Here is a 15,784-nt window from a genome sequence, read left to right as displayed (position 1 = left end):
GTGTGTCCCTAAGAAAGCTGGTTACTGGGTAATGGATGTTTGGTTGCCATGACATTGAAGACTGGTTGCTTGCTATCTGTTTGAAGTATAGCTGATCAGCCGTGGCATTGTGAAGTTGCCCTGTACTACTTTAGAAGACTGGTGTGTTTTGTGTTTATTTTTATATCCTTAGAAAAGTAACTTAACCTTTCCCTTAGGGTTTTGCCCTCACTGACTGCTATTGTGAAGAAGGATGCTCACTCATTTTATCAACACTGCACCAAAATCAACTCTAGCATAGCTCTACTGAAATCAAAGGAGTTACATCAGGATTAATTTTCTCCACTTCGTTCTTTTGGGGACAGCTTTTTATGCCATTTCTCATATTGAAAGGTGCCTTACTCCACAAGTAGAATTTAATTTCAATTGGAATACTCAGAGTAAAGTAGTAGAAGGATGCTGTAGTTGATAAGACACTGGACTTGGACTCTGGTTCCATATTCAGCTCACTTTCAGACTTTGTGTGACCTATGGTAAATCAATTCAAATAGCCTGTTCTTCGGTTCCCCAACTGTTAAATGGGTATACTTCTGCTGTACCACACAGGGGGTGTTGTGAAGTTAAAACCCACTACTGATTGTTGGTCACCTAGATACTACAGTGATGAGGGCCATTTAAGTAATTTGATAGAGAGAATCTGTCCCTTTGTGGTTTGATTATTATTGCTCATAAATGGAATTCTGCAGCCGGAGTTTTTCTAGCCCAGGCTTTTTGTTCTGGTTACCAGTGACATCTCTAGCTATGTTTAAAGTTGTACTTTTAACACAGAAGACCTCAGATCAATTTTGGATATGGTTATACAGTAACTACTGTCTATATTCTGCAGTGCACCTTAAGGTTAAACAATGCAGGCTTTTGATCGTATAAAAACTTTACATTGCTTCAGTCTCTTGGTGCTATGCCTCATATTTAGGGCAGTTTGACTGCCTTCGCTCGTAATGTTACAACAGACTTACAGTACTTTCAGATTTAATTCTTCTTCTCATTTTATGTGTCTAATTATTTTTTCCATAATTTATCTGAGATGTGCATATTATTGTGAAGTTCCTTGGGATGCATAGAATGAGAGGTGCAGCACAAGAAAACTTGTTGTTCTTATTAGAGTGAACAGCAAGAAGACAGATTAAACATTCAATTAAACAAGAAATTTGCCCATGTAAAAAGCTCAGAGGAAACAGCTTAACAATTCATTGTTATGAGGTATTAAAGTTTTTAGAATTAATTATGCTAAAAATTCACCTTCTTTGCTACAGGTAAAATAACTCAACTGTCTCAGAAATAATGAATAGCAGCAAAGTGTTCTTTACAAAAATTTCCTTTGTAAAAAATTGGGTATCTATGTAGAAGTCTTTACTTCTTTCCAAGGTTTAAAACAATTTGGCACAGAGAAATGAAAATATTTACAGAAGGTGACTACAGTATGTTATAAGCCACCTTTATTATAGGTTTGGGTTAATGTTGTTGGATTAGCACTAAACACTAATGTTTGCTTAAAATATGCATGATTATTTTAATACTCTGCCACTGTGATCAAGTTCTGTAATGCTATGAAAGGGAATGCTATGATACATGGCTAAGTCTGACACATAATAAAAGTATGATATATTTTCAACAAAACTGGTCAAAGGTATTTTCAAAATCCTCACTTATGTGATAACACTTCAAAGTCAATCTGTGCCAATGGGAGATTTTGTGTTCAGCTCTCATAATTAAACTGTTTTCAGACTGCAGGAAATGTAATTCACCAAGTAGTCAAGATGCTTTGAGAATGATGCTTTTTGGATTTTCTCCTTCATTCTTTAAGTCCTAGATATTGTATAGAGTGTTCTTGTTTTAAACATTGATTATCTTTGGCTTTATGCCTTAGATCACCATGAGAATAATGATGAGTTTTATGCAGAGTCTTGGAAATCTGTACCTAATTGACAGATTTCCTCTCTTTCCGGTGAATTGCAAGTAGGGCTGTGCAGATAAGCACTTGACTAACAAACCGAGAGGATTTATTATTTGTTCTTTTTAAAATGTTGATTTCTTTATGATGCTATGAAATAATTACCGATTAAATATTCTTTCAAATTGTGTGTGTGTGTAAAACCTGTAAACTTATCAGGCAAGGGATTGGCTTTTTGTTTTATGTCGGTCTAGTGTTACAATACAAATAAATAACTATACATAATGTATACATTAGGCACTCATGACATATTTATCTATCTAGTTGGGCTACCAAATTCTGCCCAGTCTGTACATGAATGTTCAGTGCAGGAGAAGGTGTAAGAAGCCTCTAGACCCTTATCCAGCCCAGGTAAAAGCCGAGATGATTTCCAGTCCCTGTGTTTACAGGAGTGCATGGGCTGCTCCTGCCCTCTCCCCTAGGAGTGTATGGTACCCCAAAGGAGGCAAGAAAGAAATGAAACCATGACTATGCTCCCCCTTCACTACACATTATCCATACATCCAGAAGCAAGCTGTGTGATGGATGTGGAGCGGCTCTGTAATAATTTATTAATATTGTATGTTGACCTGGTTAATGGGATGTTCGCTGTGTGAATATATCAATTTAGTTTAAAAGTGGGCTGTAAGGAAAACAAGCAGAAAGGAATAGAATAGCTCAAAACAAGTCAACGCTCTGCAAATATTTGTGGGTTATTACAAGACAATGACAGGAGCAGAAAAGGCCTGGGAACCAGAGATCAAAGGGACTGTAGCAGTTTAAAAAGGGACTTTCTGAAGAGAAGGTGGGAGGTAGCTGTTTGGGGAGGAACCAGGCTATGATGGGGTACACGTGGGGTGTCTGAAGAAATTAGGCCTGCCAGTGCTACCATCAAGCAGGTAAGCCTGAGGAAAGACAGATGTGTGTAGACTGTCTGATTTTTTAAAATCCTTTTCTCTAAATGCTTTGTTCCGATGATCAAAATAAGTTTTGCTTGGGTTTAAAGCAGCTCTCGGTCACTGTATCTGCCTGGTCATAGACCCCTGAAGGAAGAACCACAGGTGTCAAACCCAGTCAAGCCTGCAGGTTGAGCATAGTTGATACACAGGGTATTTTACTCTAGAGTTTGGTCTAAGAGTGGGAGAATTGTGGAACTGAACCCTGGGATAGGTAAAGGTACAAGGCCTGACACATGAGGCAGTGCACTCAGAGACCAGAAAAGAGAGAGAGGTGCAGCTAGTCCTGTAAACATGACAGTTTGATCTCTATAAAGTGGGATACCAGCAGTCTCTGTGCACCTCTTAGCTTCACGCCTCCTTGAGGAAGAGGATGTCTCCTAGTGGTTTTAGGCAGAGCCATATATATAGGTGTCTGCTAGGGCAAATCCATGGGAAAGAGCACTACAGGTATTGTTCAGAAAAGCTCAAGGCAAATGGATTTCAGAATTTTTGTCACAAAAGAGAAAAAATGTATGTGATAAGCAGCCTGATTCTCTTCTTAACTCATATCTGTTTTACCATGGTGTGGTTTCATAGACCTCAGTGGAGCTATTCCTGATTTATTTGTTGGCACTGAGTGGAGAATCTGCTCCGAGAAGACTATACACTCTCATTAGATAGTATTGATATTGAAGAAGCAATGATGTATCAGGAATATAAGAATGCAGTTCTTCATAGTAATGGAAATTTTTCATATTTCTAAGGTGCATGTGTGGTTCAGTCTCTGGGCTCCTTGACTTTCAGATTGAGGGACCTAAAGCTAAGCTCCTAAATCCACATTAAAGCATAGAACTATAAGGGGTCTAATATTCACAGGTACTGAGCACCCATTGGTCCCATTGCCTTCAGTTTGAGTTGCAGCTGCATGATCCCTTGGATGTCTAAATATGGTTTGACACGTATGATCTTAGGCATCTAAATTTGAAAATTTTGGTTGCTGCATTTAAGTTTTATTATATGAGTAGTGTAAACTTTATGACGTCTTTCCTTTTGTGTACGGAAAAGTATCCATGTCCCTGTTTAAAGGGTAGGGGAATTCTGAAGTAACATTATATATAACTCTATTAAATCCCCCCTTTTCCTGCACTTCAGCTTAACTCTTTGCTGAAGTACAGGCCAGAGTACTTTCTTGTCAGGATTTATTGGAAAATATTACAGAGTTGTATGGAAAATCCTGACAAACAGGTGTTAATGGTCCCCTGTCAGTTCCAATGATTCCATATGATTTCTTAGTGAACAAACATTTAATGCACACAGACTACATTGTAATTACAATTCAATATTGTAAATAGTTTTTGGAATATTATGAATAACTTTTACATAAAAGCTATTAGGCAGTAAATCTAGTGGTGTTCCTTGTACAGACTTCCTCCTTTTGTCACTGTTACATATACTTCAATGCAAGGGTTCAACATGACATTTACGCTTTGCTTTAGAACACACCTCTGAACATACTGTGCCCTAATCTTCTTTCAGAGATAATTTTTCAGCCTGTATAGTGTGACCACAATATATAGTGTATGCATGTCATCTGGACTCTTCAGATCTTGAGAAGAAAGGCAGCATCTGAGTTCTTTTTCAGAAACTCCAGAACCCAGTCAGCTAACAGGCAGTCTGGGAATCTTCACAGCTAGCAGTACTCCACCTGTTGGGTTACTAGTTGACAAGTCTTCAGGTGCTGGCGAAACAGAAATCTGTAGACCGTGTCACAAAATGGTATAGGTATTACGCCCCAACCTCAGAGCAGACACATCTCTCAGTCCTGTATCAGTCACTGAGTCCACAGGGCTGTCTTCAACACTTATATTTATAACTTCTCCACCCTGCTGTGATTGGTTCCACTCTTGAGAGTGAAGGGGTTTGACCTTCTAGGCTGCTTGCCTACAATGAAAACTTTCTGCACAGCTTCAGAAACAGCTACTGAGCATGTCTAGTGACTGCCACCCTACTTCTGGATGTTTTTTGGCCCTTGTAGCTGAGTTGCCTTGCCTTGCTCTTTGCACATGTGCAGAGAATCAGAGTATTACAGCTAAGGTCCATGTCTCCTCCACACTGTTTCTCTCTCTTTCTTTGGTCCAAAAAAATCAAATCAACTCGTGTACAGCATGTAGGCTACACTTGATTTTAAATGCTGGGATTTGGTAAAGGATGGGCTAGGTATGTACACTGTTTTGTTGTCACTTAGCAACTTTAAGCCAAATTATGCATTGGTGTATATTGGAACCGGTCCAATTACTTCATTCTTACCAATTTATAGCAGCAGAGAATTTGTCATCTTTACTAGATTTTGAAAGTAAAGTTTTTTTTTTTATTAGATATAAAGATGTGAAAACGGGTTGAACCATCCTATCATTTTACCTAAAACTCTACTGGAAACCTTGCTATTATTATTATTATTTATATTGTGTTGGCACTGTCCTAAAAAAACACAAATTCAAAGAAGTCTGGATAACCCTCTTCATTTTTCATTTTCACATGCCCCTACACATCTTGGTTCTGTCAAGGGCCAAACGTTTGGTGTTGCCAAGGACCAAATGCACTGAAAATTGATATTGTAACCCAATTGGAAGCTTTCTACTAGAAGATGTTTCAAAGATGGCATAACATAATTTATGTAGCTAAAGGGATTTACCGCTGAAAAACAGAATGCTGAAATAGATTTTGATCATAAAACCCCCCATGGAATAGTCTTAATATTACAGTTGTGAAACATTTATTAATGCCTATAAAACTCAGAGAGCTCTTGGTTTACTGTATAAGTAATAGAGCATATTTGAGAGATGAGGTAACATTCTTCTGCTAAGTGATATCAATCTTAATGGAATTAATTCCAACAGTGTGCCCTTCATTATTTTTTTCTATTTTTACTGCTGTTATCTTCATTTTCTCTTCATTCAGCAATGTCTCTTCATCTGTCAGCCCGACAAGAACTTTCTCAAAGACAAACAATGCTAATGAGCCACAGACGTGTCTCAATCAATGTCTTTCTTTCCACATCTTGATGGGAATCATATATAGCTGCTAATTCCACATTAGGTTTGTTTTTTTCCCCCTCCACTTATGGCCTTTGAGGCATGGATTGAAAATGGTTTCAGCAGTTATCAAACAGCTTTTTATCACACTGGCTGGGGGGCATTCAGTGACATGGTTGATCACTCCCAGAAGGCATAGTTTCAGCCAATACAGACTAACAAAGGTCATTGAAAAACAATTCACTCAGATTACGTTGGAACACACAACAATCATAAGGAGCTAAATAAGATGTTGTGCATAAAAGCAGGCCACCACGACTCATTCCCAACTGTCTTGCATTTAAATATTGATAGGTTTTGAGTATAGTAGTTGGTAGGAATCATTGTGGCTTCAACGTTATAGTGCAAAAAGCCGCCAAACTGACATAAATTGTATTTAAATGGGGATTTCATGAGCTTGGCTGGGGTTGTTGCCTGACTGCAAAGTCTTAATTAACCAATGCATCACCTTACACGAGACAGCAATGCAAAGTATTGCATAGATTGCTTATGCTGTATGTAGCTGCAGTTCTTTTAAAAAAGGAGGATAAGGTAACCAAGGTAATGTAAGGTTTTAGGTAAGGCTGGCCAGGAATTTTCTATTGTAATGTATTTTAAATGGAAAATGCAGTTTCCATAAAATCTGCCCATTCCCTCCCCCCCTATTTTTTGTTAGGAAAATCGAAACAAAACCATCCATTTAAGGTTGGATCTGCCTGCACTGAACTGTTTTGATTTGTCACACTGAATCTAAAACATTTAGTTTTGGATCAGGTCAACATTAATCTCCATTTGTCTGAACTGCTGTGGTGCCTCCTGGGAGTTGTAGTTCCGGTGCTTTGTGCCCCCATTCTCAAATATGAGCCAGGCTCCTCTGATTGTTGGGGGTATGCTCCTTCCTTTTTGCAGCTTATCACCTCCAAACAAATGGCCTGACAGAAAGCGTGAACCAAATCCTGGAGCATTAGCTCTGGTGTTACATCAGCTACCATCAAAATTAAAGGGTTTCGCTGTTATTCTATGCAGAGTTTGCATATAATAATTCTGAACTTGCCTCTCCAGGAAAAAGCTCTTGTTTTTTCAACTAGTGGTTCTACCCCCAATTTCACCCAGAATTACCCAAAACTCCCACACCCCCACAGCGTCAGAATGGGTACAACTGATTCATCATACCCAGGGGGGAGCTAAAGACCCACCTGGAGTTAGCAAAACAGGATGACAAACAATATGCCGACCAAGGATGACAGAAGGATGCCAACTTCTCCATAGGCCAGAAAGTATGTCTCTTAGTGAGGCACATCTGAATTGATAGACCAGCCCATAAACTTGAAGACCAATTCCTTGACCTATATCAAATCTGCCAACAAATTAACCCCATTGCCTTCAAACTCCATCTGCCTCATTTTCTCAAAATCCAACCCATATTTAATGTTGAAGCATTATGTGGCTACCTTTTTTCCCCACCAGACCCAGCAACCCCTTCCCTTCCTCCGGTGCATGTTCAGGACCATGATAAGTACATCATCCATGAATTCCTTGATTTTAAAACTGAGTGGGGTATGCTGTGGTATTTGATTGATTTAGAAGATTGAGCTTGAGGAGCGTTCCTGAGAACCTGCTGAAAATGTCCATGTCTTTGTACTCATAAAAAACTTTCACAAGAACCATTCAGAGAAGCCTGGTCCATTGCCACCCCAGGGAGGAGGTGATGACTTGTTCCAGGTCTCAAACCCAGATCTGTGAGTTCCCAGCCAACCATCTCACCCTGGCCACCATTCAATAGCTGCTGAAACCTGGCAGGGTGAGGAGCTAGCAAGACTACAGCCTCAGCCAAAGCACCACATACAGGATCCCTGATTGGAGGATTGCCCACTCCACTGGTTAGTCTAGCCATGCTATTTAAGACAGAAGAAGGCACAGGAAATTGTCTGAGCAACTACATCATTTCCTGCTTCTGATGCTGCTGCATTGGACCTTGCTTCCTGTATTCTGCACCTAACCCTGTTCCTGATTCCTGCTCTGCTCCTGGCACTTGCCTCACATCTGCATTTGCTCTAAGTTTCCACCATTCAAATACTTTGTGCCTGATCCTTGCCTCTTCTCCAGTTTCTGCCTTTATGCCTTGCTTCTGACCATTGGTTACCTTTTCTGGCTGTGACCTCCCAGCTCTCAGTTCTCACTATGGCTTGACCCTTTGCTCTGGCATTTGGTATCTGACCCTGACTCTGATCTTCAGCTTTGATTCCTAGCTCTGATTCTGACTCTGGTAACTGGCAGTTGATTCTGGTGCTGACCCTTGACTCCATTCTCTGACCTGGATATATGTTCACCCACTAGACCAGACTCCTGCCCTGAGCAGTAGGCCAGGCTGCCTATGTCCCAGCCCCTAACACAGGTACTAAAGTGTTCTTTAATCTAGTGGAAAACAAAAGAACAAGAACCAATGACAAGACTGTTGCAACGCAGTACCTGATATGTCCACCTCTCGCCCCCACCTACCCACCTGGTGCATCAGTAAAACCTCGACCTGACCTTATTAGGCCATTAGCTCACTCCTGCTGAAACTGACCTTATTAGGCAATTTCCTCGCTCCTCCTGAAACTGACCAGGTGACTGGGAGCAGCTGGCTACATGACCAGTAGCACAGCCTCCCTAACGGTCGGCTCACCTCCCAGCCAAAGGTTTGCCCTGATTCAAATGTCTCCCCTCCAATCAGGAGTAACCTTGGCCACCTGAAGTGATTAGTTTAAAGCCAGGGCACGCCCCAGGCTCCAGAGAGAACTCACCATCTGCTAGACACACCAGCTGCCCTGTTTTTTCCCTCTCCCACTCCGGACTCCGAGCCTGAATGTGTAAGCCTGCTCTGTGTTGCTACTTAGCTTCAGAGGTGATGTTGCAACTTTCCCCGCTGGGACTGGTAAGATCCTAACCTTCTTTCTCTTTCAGTTTCTGTTTTAAATCTGCTCTGAAAGCAGAAGCCGCCCCCCCCCCCCCCCCACTGCTAACCTTCTCTCTCTTTCAGTTTCTGTTTTAAATCTGCTCTGCAAGCAGAAGCTGCTGCCCCCCCCCCCCATTGCTAACTCTCTTTCCCTTTCAGTTTCTGTTTTAAACCTACTCTGAAAACAGAAGCCGCCCCCCCCCCCATTGCTAACCCTCTCTCTCATTTAGTTTCTGTTTTAACTGCCCGTTTGCCCCTTTGCAGTTGACTGCCCGTTTGCCCCTTTGCAGTTGACTGCCCGTGTGACCCCCCCCCTTCTGTGCAGTTTCTGTTTTAAACCCTGTTTGCCCCCTTTGCAGTTGACTGCCCGTGTGACTCCCCCCACCCCTTCTGTGCCTTGTAATTAACTCATTGTCTGTGAAATCTCTATGTGAGAGCATTCCCTCCTGTAGTTAACTGCTTCTGCCTCTGTGCTTTTCAGTTAAGTCTGTGTAACCCCTTTCTGTTTCCTACAAGCAACTAGTCCTGTAGTTAATTGCTTCTGCCTCTGTGCTTTTCAGTTAAGTCTGTGTAACCCCTTTCTGTTTCCTACAAGCAACTAGTCCTGCAGTTAATTGCTTCTGCCTCTGTGCTTTTCAGTTAAGTCTGTGTAACACCTTTCTGTTTCCTACAAGCAACTAGTTGTCTGTATAGCATAGTGGTACGTGTCCCTGTCTACCATGTGGAAAACCAGGGTTTGATTCCTGGTCAAGGAACCACTGTCTGGTTAATATTAGTTTAGGTCTTTGTAGTTAGTTGCCTGTTTAATACTTTCTTATATCAGTTTGTTTTGTGCTTAATTGTTTTTATGTCCTTTTATAACTAGTTAAACCTATATTACTCCTGTGTTTATAATTAAACTCATTTATTTCCAATTGATTAATTATTGACTCTGGGGGATCTTTTACCTGTCGGAACAAAGACAAATGCAGATCTGAAATAAGGCACACATTTAAAATAATGAGTGATTAAAGATTAGAACAAAATACCAACAAAAGTTGTGGATTCTCCATATTTTGAAGTCTTCAAACCAAAACAGGATGCCAATTTGGAAATCATACTTTAGTCTAATACAAGTTATTTGGTCCAATATAGAAGTAACTTGATGAAATTCTATGGCCTGTGTAATAGAGGAGCTCAGATTGGATGATTTAATGGTACCTACTGGACTTAAAGTCTATGAATCCATGAAACAATTCACTTTGGGAATGTTGAATTTTTTCCCAACATTTCCAAATGACGTTTCTTTGGAATATTCCATTCCATGAAAAATTTCAGTATTTCAACTTTTGTTCCAATTGGGGATGAAAACAAATTTTGGAATTTCCTATGGACTGGAAAGTCCAATTTTTTATCATTCTAGTTTTAGACCTTGATCCAGCAAATCTCTTAAGCATGTGGGTAACTTTAAAAATGCAAGTAGTTCCATTAACTTCAGTGCAACTACTCATGGGCCTAAATGTTTAACACCCAAGTGCAGTAACTAAGTACTGAGGTAATGGACAGTGTTTCTATATATCTATGCACATGTATATACTCAACACTGCCCATTACCAGCACTAGAGCCTTAATCCAGAAAAGCAAAAGCATTTAAGACTATAAGTAGTTACAATTAAGTTTACATATAGTGCTGGGTTTAAAGTGGAGCTTCAGTTGCCAAGTAATAGTGGGTAAGGTAGTTTGCAAAGTGGAAGAGATCCTGGCTAATTATTAGGAGATGTTTAATCAGTTAACCTAACTCAAGATGTGCCTGTTCGATACTGCACAAGGTAACTGAACTGCTCCTATGATCTCTTTGACTTTCTAGAAAATTTTAAGAGACATCTGGGACGAAAGTGGAGCTGCGCTGTAATAATTTATAAATAAAGTTTGTTGACATGGTTATTGGAATATTCACTGTATGTATGAATATGTTGGTTTAGTTTAATAGGGGGCTGTAAGGAAATCAAGGAGGAAGGAGTCAGAATGTCTCATGTTAAGTCATTTCTCCCTTGAGAAACATTAAGGGACTATGCCATTATTGGCCAAGGCTTGGGAATCAGAAGATAAAAAGGACTGTAGCAGTTTAAAAGGAACACTTTCTTAAGAGGGGAGTGGTTAGTCAGTAGCAGTTGTCTGGGTGTAACCATGCTGACACACATTAGGCCTACCAAGGACATTGTCACTGACTGGTAGGGCTTTAAGTAAGATAGACATGCACGTAGACTTTTCTCTCATGCTTTGTTTCTATTGTTTAATACTTTGGTTTAAAGAAAGCTGTTTTGTCACTGAATAGCACAGACTCTCAAAAGGGGAAGAACTACGGATGTCAAACCCAGACAGACTTCATGGGTAAATATGATTGATACAAGGCTTCTGTAGCCTAGGATCTGGTCAAAAAATGGGAGAATTGAGACATTCTACCCCAGGAAATGTAGAGGCACAAGGCCTGACACCTGCTGAGGTGCATTCTGAAAGACCAGAGAGGGAACAGAGGTGCAGCTAGCCTTGTAACCGTGACAAAATCCTTGCTTGGTATAGACTTCCTAGCCACACATGTGAGAAAGTAATGATGGGATATTGCAAATAACTCTATCTATTATCTCTTTTTAGATATTATTTGGAACTGTGGGTGCTTGACCCCTCTGCAAATCCAACCACTTATTTCATCCATAGTGAAGAATTTTGGTCTGAATTCAAGTGGCTGCAACTGCATTGCCATGAGTTAATTTACACCTGCTTACACCAGATCTGATTTCAGGCCCAAGATCTCTATAAAAACTATATTAATACCAATATAAAATGTATCCCCCTTAAAAGTACATCTTCCTTACCTTGCATACTTTGATCCTGTAACAGGAGAGATGGACCTGAAACATATTGGATATTAACATAATTTGGCTGAAGAATTTAATTAATGCATTACACTTGTATAATAAGTTTTGATATTGTGCCGCTGTATTAAATAATTAATCTCCTTGATGAGCACATTTTAGTGTTACGTCCTCTTTTTTCCAACACTAATTTTGAATAAAGACACCAGGCTCATGATGATCAGAAGTGGAGGTCAACAACAAGTTGAAGTAAAAATGAGCTTCAGGGGGAAAAACAGAAAAATTAATTAGTCAAAGTCAAAGCCGCCTTAATATGCAAAAGAACAACAGTGGCTTTGGTCAGTAAGAAAAAATGTTAATTGGTTTGCATCATATTTGCTGAAGATTCATTTAATTAGAGGAAGAACATCCTCTTTTCATCTCTGGGAAATCACAGGTCAGAGCTGTCCTTTTTCCTCTGTTTCACACCTTCAAAATATTCTTCATCAGATCCTTACAATCCCAGGACAAACCCCTACAAGATACTGAGAGCTTCAAGAGTTGATGGAAAACATGATCACATGCTGTGGCCAGCGCATGTGTTGCTAGTTAAAAATACGCAATATAATCTCAATTTTTCCCCTCTAAGTTTCAAGAGAATTTAACTTAAAAGTGTGTTGGATTGGTAGCTCTGGAGTCTGAATTCGTCCATTTAGCCACAAGAAAAGTAAACCCTGAATGGCAGAAGTGCAAGCTTCCCTAATGTTCCACCGGTATAACCTAACATTGACCTGCATAGACCCCCTCTCTGGGAAACAAGGTAGTTCAGTTTCAATTGTTCCTTGGCTTGTCCTAGTGGTGGGATTTTTACCACTGACATTAATGGGAACAAAGTTAGACTAACCATTGTTGGACAATCCTATTTGACTACTTCACATTTTAATTTGAGATATTTCTTGCCATTTTGTTGCCCAGTCGCCAGTTGTATTAGATCCCTTTCTAATTCCCCGCAGTCTGCTTTGGACTTAATTATATTGTGTAATTTTGTATCATCTGCAAATTTTGCTACCTCCCTGTTTATGCCTTTTTCCAGATCATTTATGAATATGTTGAACAGCACAGGTCCCAGTACAAATCCTTGAGGACCCCGCTATTTATTTCTCTCCATTTTGAAAACTGACCCTTTGTTTCCTGTCTTTTAACCAGTTACTGATCCATGAGAAGACCTTCCTTCTTATCCCATGACTTTGCTTAAGATCCTTTGGTGAGGGACTTTGTGAAAGGCTTTCTGAAAGTCCAAGTACTCTTGTGACCCTTGTCCACCTTATTGAGCCTCAGGTCAAAGAATTCTAATAGATTGGTGAGTTATTATTTCCCTTTAAAAGCCGTATTGACTCTTCCCCGTGTGGCAATCAGCCGGCTTCCCCTAGTGGGTCTCATGCTTTTCTCCTCATAGTGGGTCAGGGAGTTGCCCTTCACCCCATCTTCCATGGGGGGGGTAGGGACCTGGGCCCACCCGCTCCTCTGGGTCCCAGCCCAGGGGCCCTATGAGTAGCAGCTGTAGACTGCTGGCTCTGTATTTTGGAGCTGCAGCCTCTTCCCCTGGGCTACTTTCCCCCCTCAGTCCTTCTGGCCTCTAGGGCCCTATGTCCTTGTTGCCCCTTGCTGGGCTCAGTACCTCCTTTTGGGGCTCCTCTGCTCCTCCACGCTTCGCTTCGCTGCGCCGCACCCCTGCTTCCTCCAGCTTGTGCACTGTGCGTTTGAGGCGGAGCCCTTTTATGAAGCACCTGGCTGATCCCTAATTGGCCTCAGCTGGCTCCTAATTGCCCCCTCGTGACTTCGGTTAGGCTGCAGGGAACAAAGCCCTGATCATCCTGGGGCTAATATACCTCCCTTCGTGTACTCTCCTGCCGCCCTCTGCCCTTGATATATCACACCCAACAAATCATGCTCATCTATGTGTCTGAGAATTATGTTCATTATTATAGTTTCAACCAATTTGCATGGTACTGAAGTTAGACTTACTGGCCTATAATTGCCAGGATCACCTCTTGAGCCTTTTTTGAAAAATTAGTGTCACATTAGCTATCCTTTGTAGTTCTGCAATTTCATATTTGAGTTCTTTCAGTACTCTTGGGTGAATACCTTCTGGTCCTGGTGACTTATTATTGTTTAATTTATCAACTTGTTCCCAAACCTCCTCTACTGACACCTCATTCTGGGACAGTTCCTCAGATTTGTCACCTAAAAAGAATGGCTCAGATGTGGGAACCTCCCTCATATCCTCTGCAGTAAAGATGGATGCAAAGAATTCATTTAGCTTCTCCACAGTGGAGTGCTCCTTTAGTACCTCGATTATCCACTAGGCCCACTGATTGTTTGTCAAGCTTCCTTCTTCTTATGTAGTTAAAATATTTTGCTGTTAGTTTCTAGTTGCTCTTCAAGTTCTCTTTTGGTCTGCCTAATTATACTCTTATACTTGATTGCAGAGTTTATGCGCCTTTCAATTTTCCTCAGTAGGATTTAACTTCCAATTCTTAAAGAAGGCCTTTTTCTTTTTTTTGCTTCTTTTCTTTTTTTTTTTAGTCATAGTGGTACTCTTTTGGTCCTGTTATTATATTTTTTTAATTTGTGGTAAACATTTAATATGAGCCTCTATTATGGTGTTTTTAAAATGTTTCCACGTAGCTTGCAGACATTTCATATTTGTGATTGTACCTTTTAATTTCTATTTAACTAGCATCCTCATTTTTGTATAGTTCCCTTTCCTGGAGTTAAATGCCCTTGTGGTGGATTTCTTTGGTGTTTTCCTCCTCACAAGGCTGTTAAATTTAATTATATTATGTTCACTATTACCAAGTGGATTGGCTATAATCATCAAGGTATAAGTGAATCTATTCACAGCTATATTCACCAGATCCTGTGTACCACTTCTGACTGAATCAAGAATCACCTCTCCCCTTGTTGGTTCCAGGGCTGGTTCCAAGAAGAAGTCATTTATGGGGTCTAGAAACTTTATCTCTGCATCCCATCCTGTGGTGAGATGTACCCAGTCAATATGAGGATAGCTGAAATCTCCCATAATTATTGAGTTTTCTATTTTTATAGCTTCTCTAATATCCCTAAGCATTTCACAACCACCATCATCATCTTTGTTAGGTGGTCAGTAGTATATTCCTACTGCTGTATATTTATTATTGAAGCATGGAATTTCTATCCATAGAGATTCTATGGTACACTTGTATTCATTTAAGATGTTTACTATATTTGACTATGCTTTCTTTCATATATATTGCCACTTCCCCACCAGCACAACTGACTCTGTCATTCCTATATATTTTGTACTCTGATGTAACCATGTCCCATTGATTATCATCATTCCACCAAGTTTCTTTGAAGCCAATTATATCAATAATACCAGATACTCAAGTTCACCTATCTTAGCAGTTAGACTTCTAGCATTTGCAGCTATCAACATGCAAGATGATGAGAGCATAGGCAAGAGTTTTAGCTGTGTCCATTGATGAGAAATACCATATCATAGAGATGTTATGCACCAAGAAGGTACATAATTTAGATTTGGCCTGAATGTGAGGACCTAGAGACACGTCCAACTTGAAGGTGACCACCCAGGTTACAAGCCTGAGTAACAGGTAGGATGATGGTGTTGTCCACAGTGATCAAGAAAGGGAGGCAGCATGGAGGACTTGCAGTGGAAGATTAGGATCTCTGTTTTAACCATATTGATCTTGAGCTGGCAGCTGGACATCCATGAGGAGATGTCAGACTGACAGGCTGAAAATTTAGTTTGTACAGATGGAGACAGGTCTGGAGTAGAGAGGTAAAACTGTGATTAATCCACATAGAGATGGCAGTTGAATCTGAGTTTGTGGATGACATTACCCAGAGATAAAGTAGAGTGAGAAGACAAGGGGACCAAAGACAGAGCAACAAGTACATGTACATATATAATTTTTAAAAAACTACCAAAAGATAACACTACACTGCAAATTCTCCCAGTGAACAAAGGAAGATAA

At 40.3% G+C, this 15,784-nt stretch overlaps 1 long non-coding RNA gene across 1 annotated transcript; it reads right to left on the bottom strand.

Annotated features, from left to right (window-relative positions):
- Positions 1 to 3,429: 3,429 nt before the first annotated feature.
- Positions 3,430 to 13,488, bottom strand: LOC137149296 (uncharacterized). The gene is made up of 3 exons (XR_010918730.1): positions 13,426 to 13,488; positions 11,769 to 11,804; positions 3,430 to 4,661 (listed from the first exon to the last, which is right to left on the bottom strand). It is a non-coding gene; the product is annotated as an uncharacterized lncRNA (long non-coding RNA).
- Positions 13,489 to 15,784: the final 2,296 nt, after the last annotated feature.

This window comes from Emydura macquarii, unplaced genomic scaffold (assembly GCF_026122565.2).
Source record: "Emydura macquarii macquarii isolate MOO-44397 ecotype Brisbane River unplaced genomic scaffold, CSIRO-AGI_Emac_v2 contig_719, whole genome shotgun sequence".
Taxonomy (NCBI): Eukaryota; Metazoa; Chordata; order Testudines; family Chelidae; genus Emydura; species Emydura macquarii.
The sequence above is the reverse complement of the archived record's forward strand: the minus strand, read 5'-3'. Positions and strand labels throughout refer to the sequence as shown.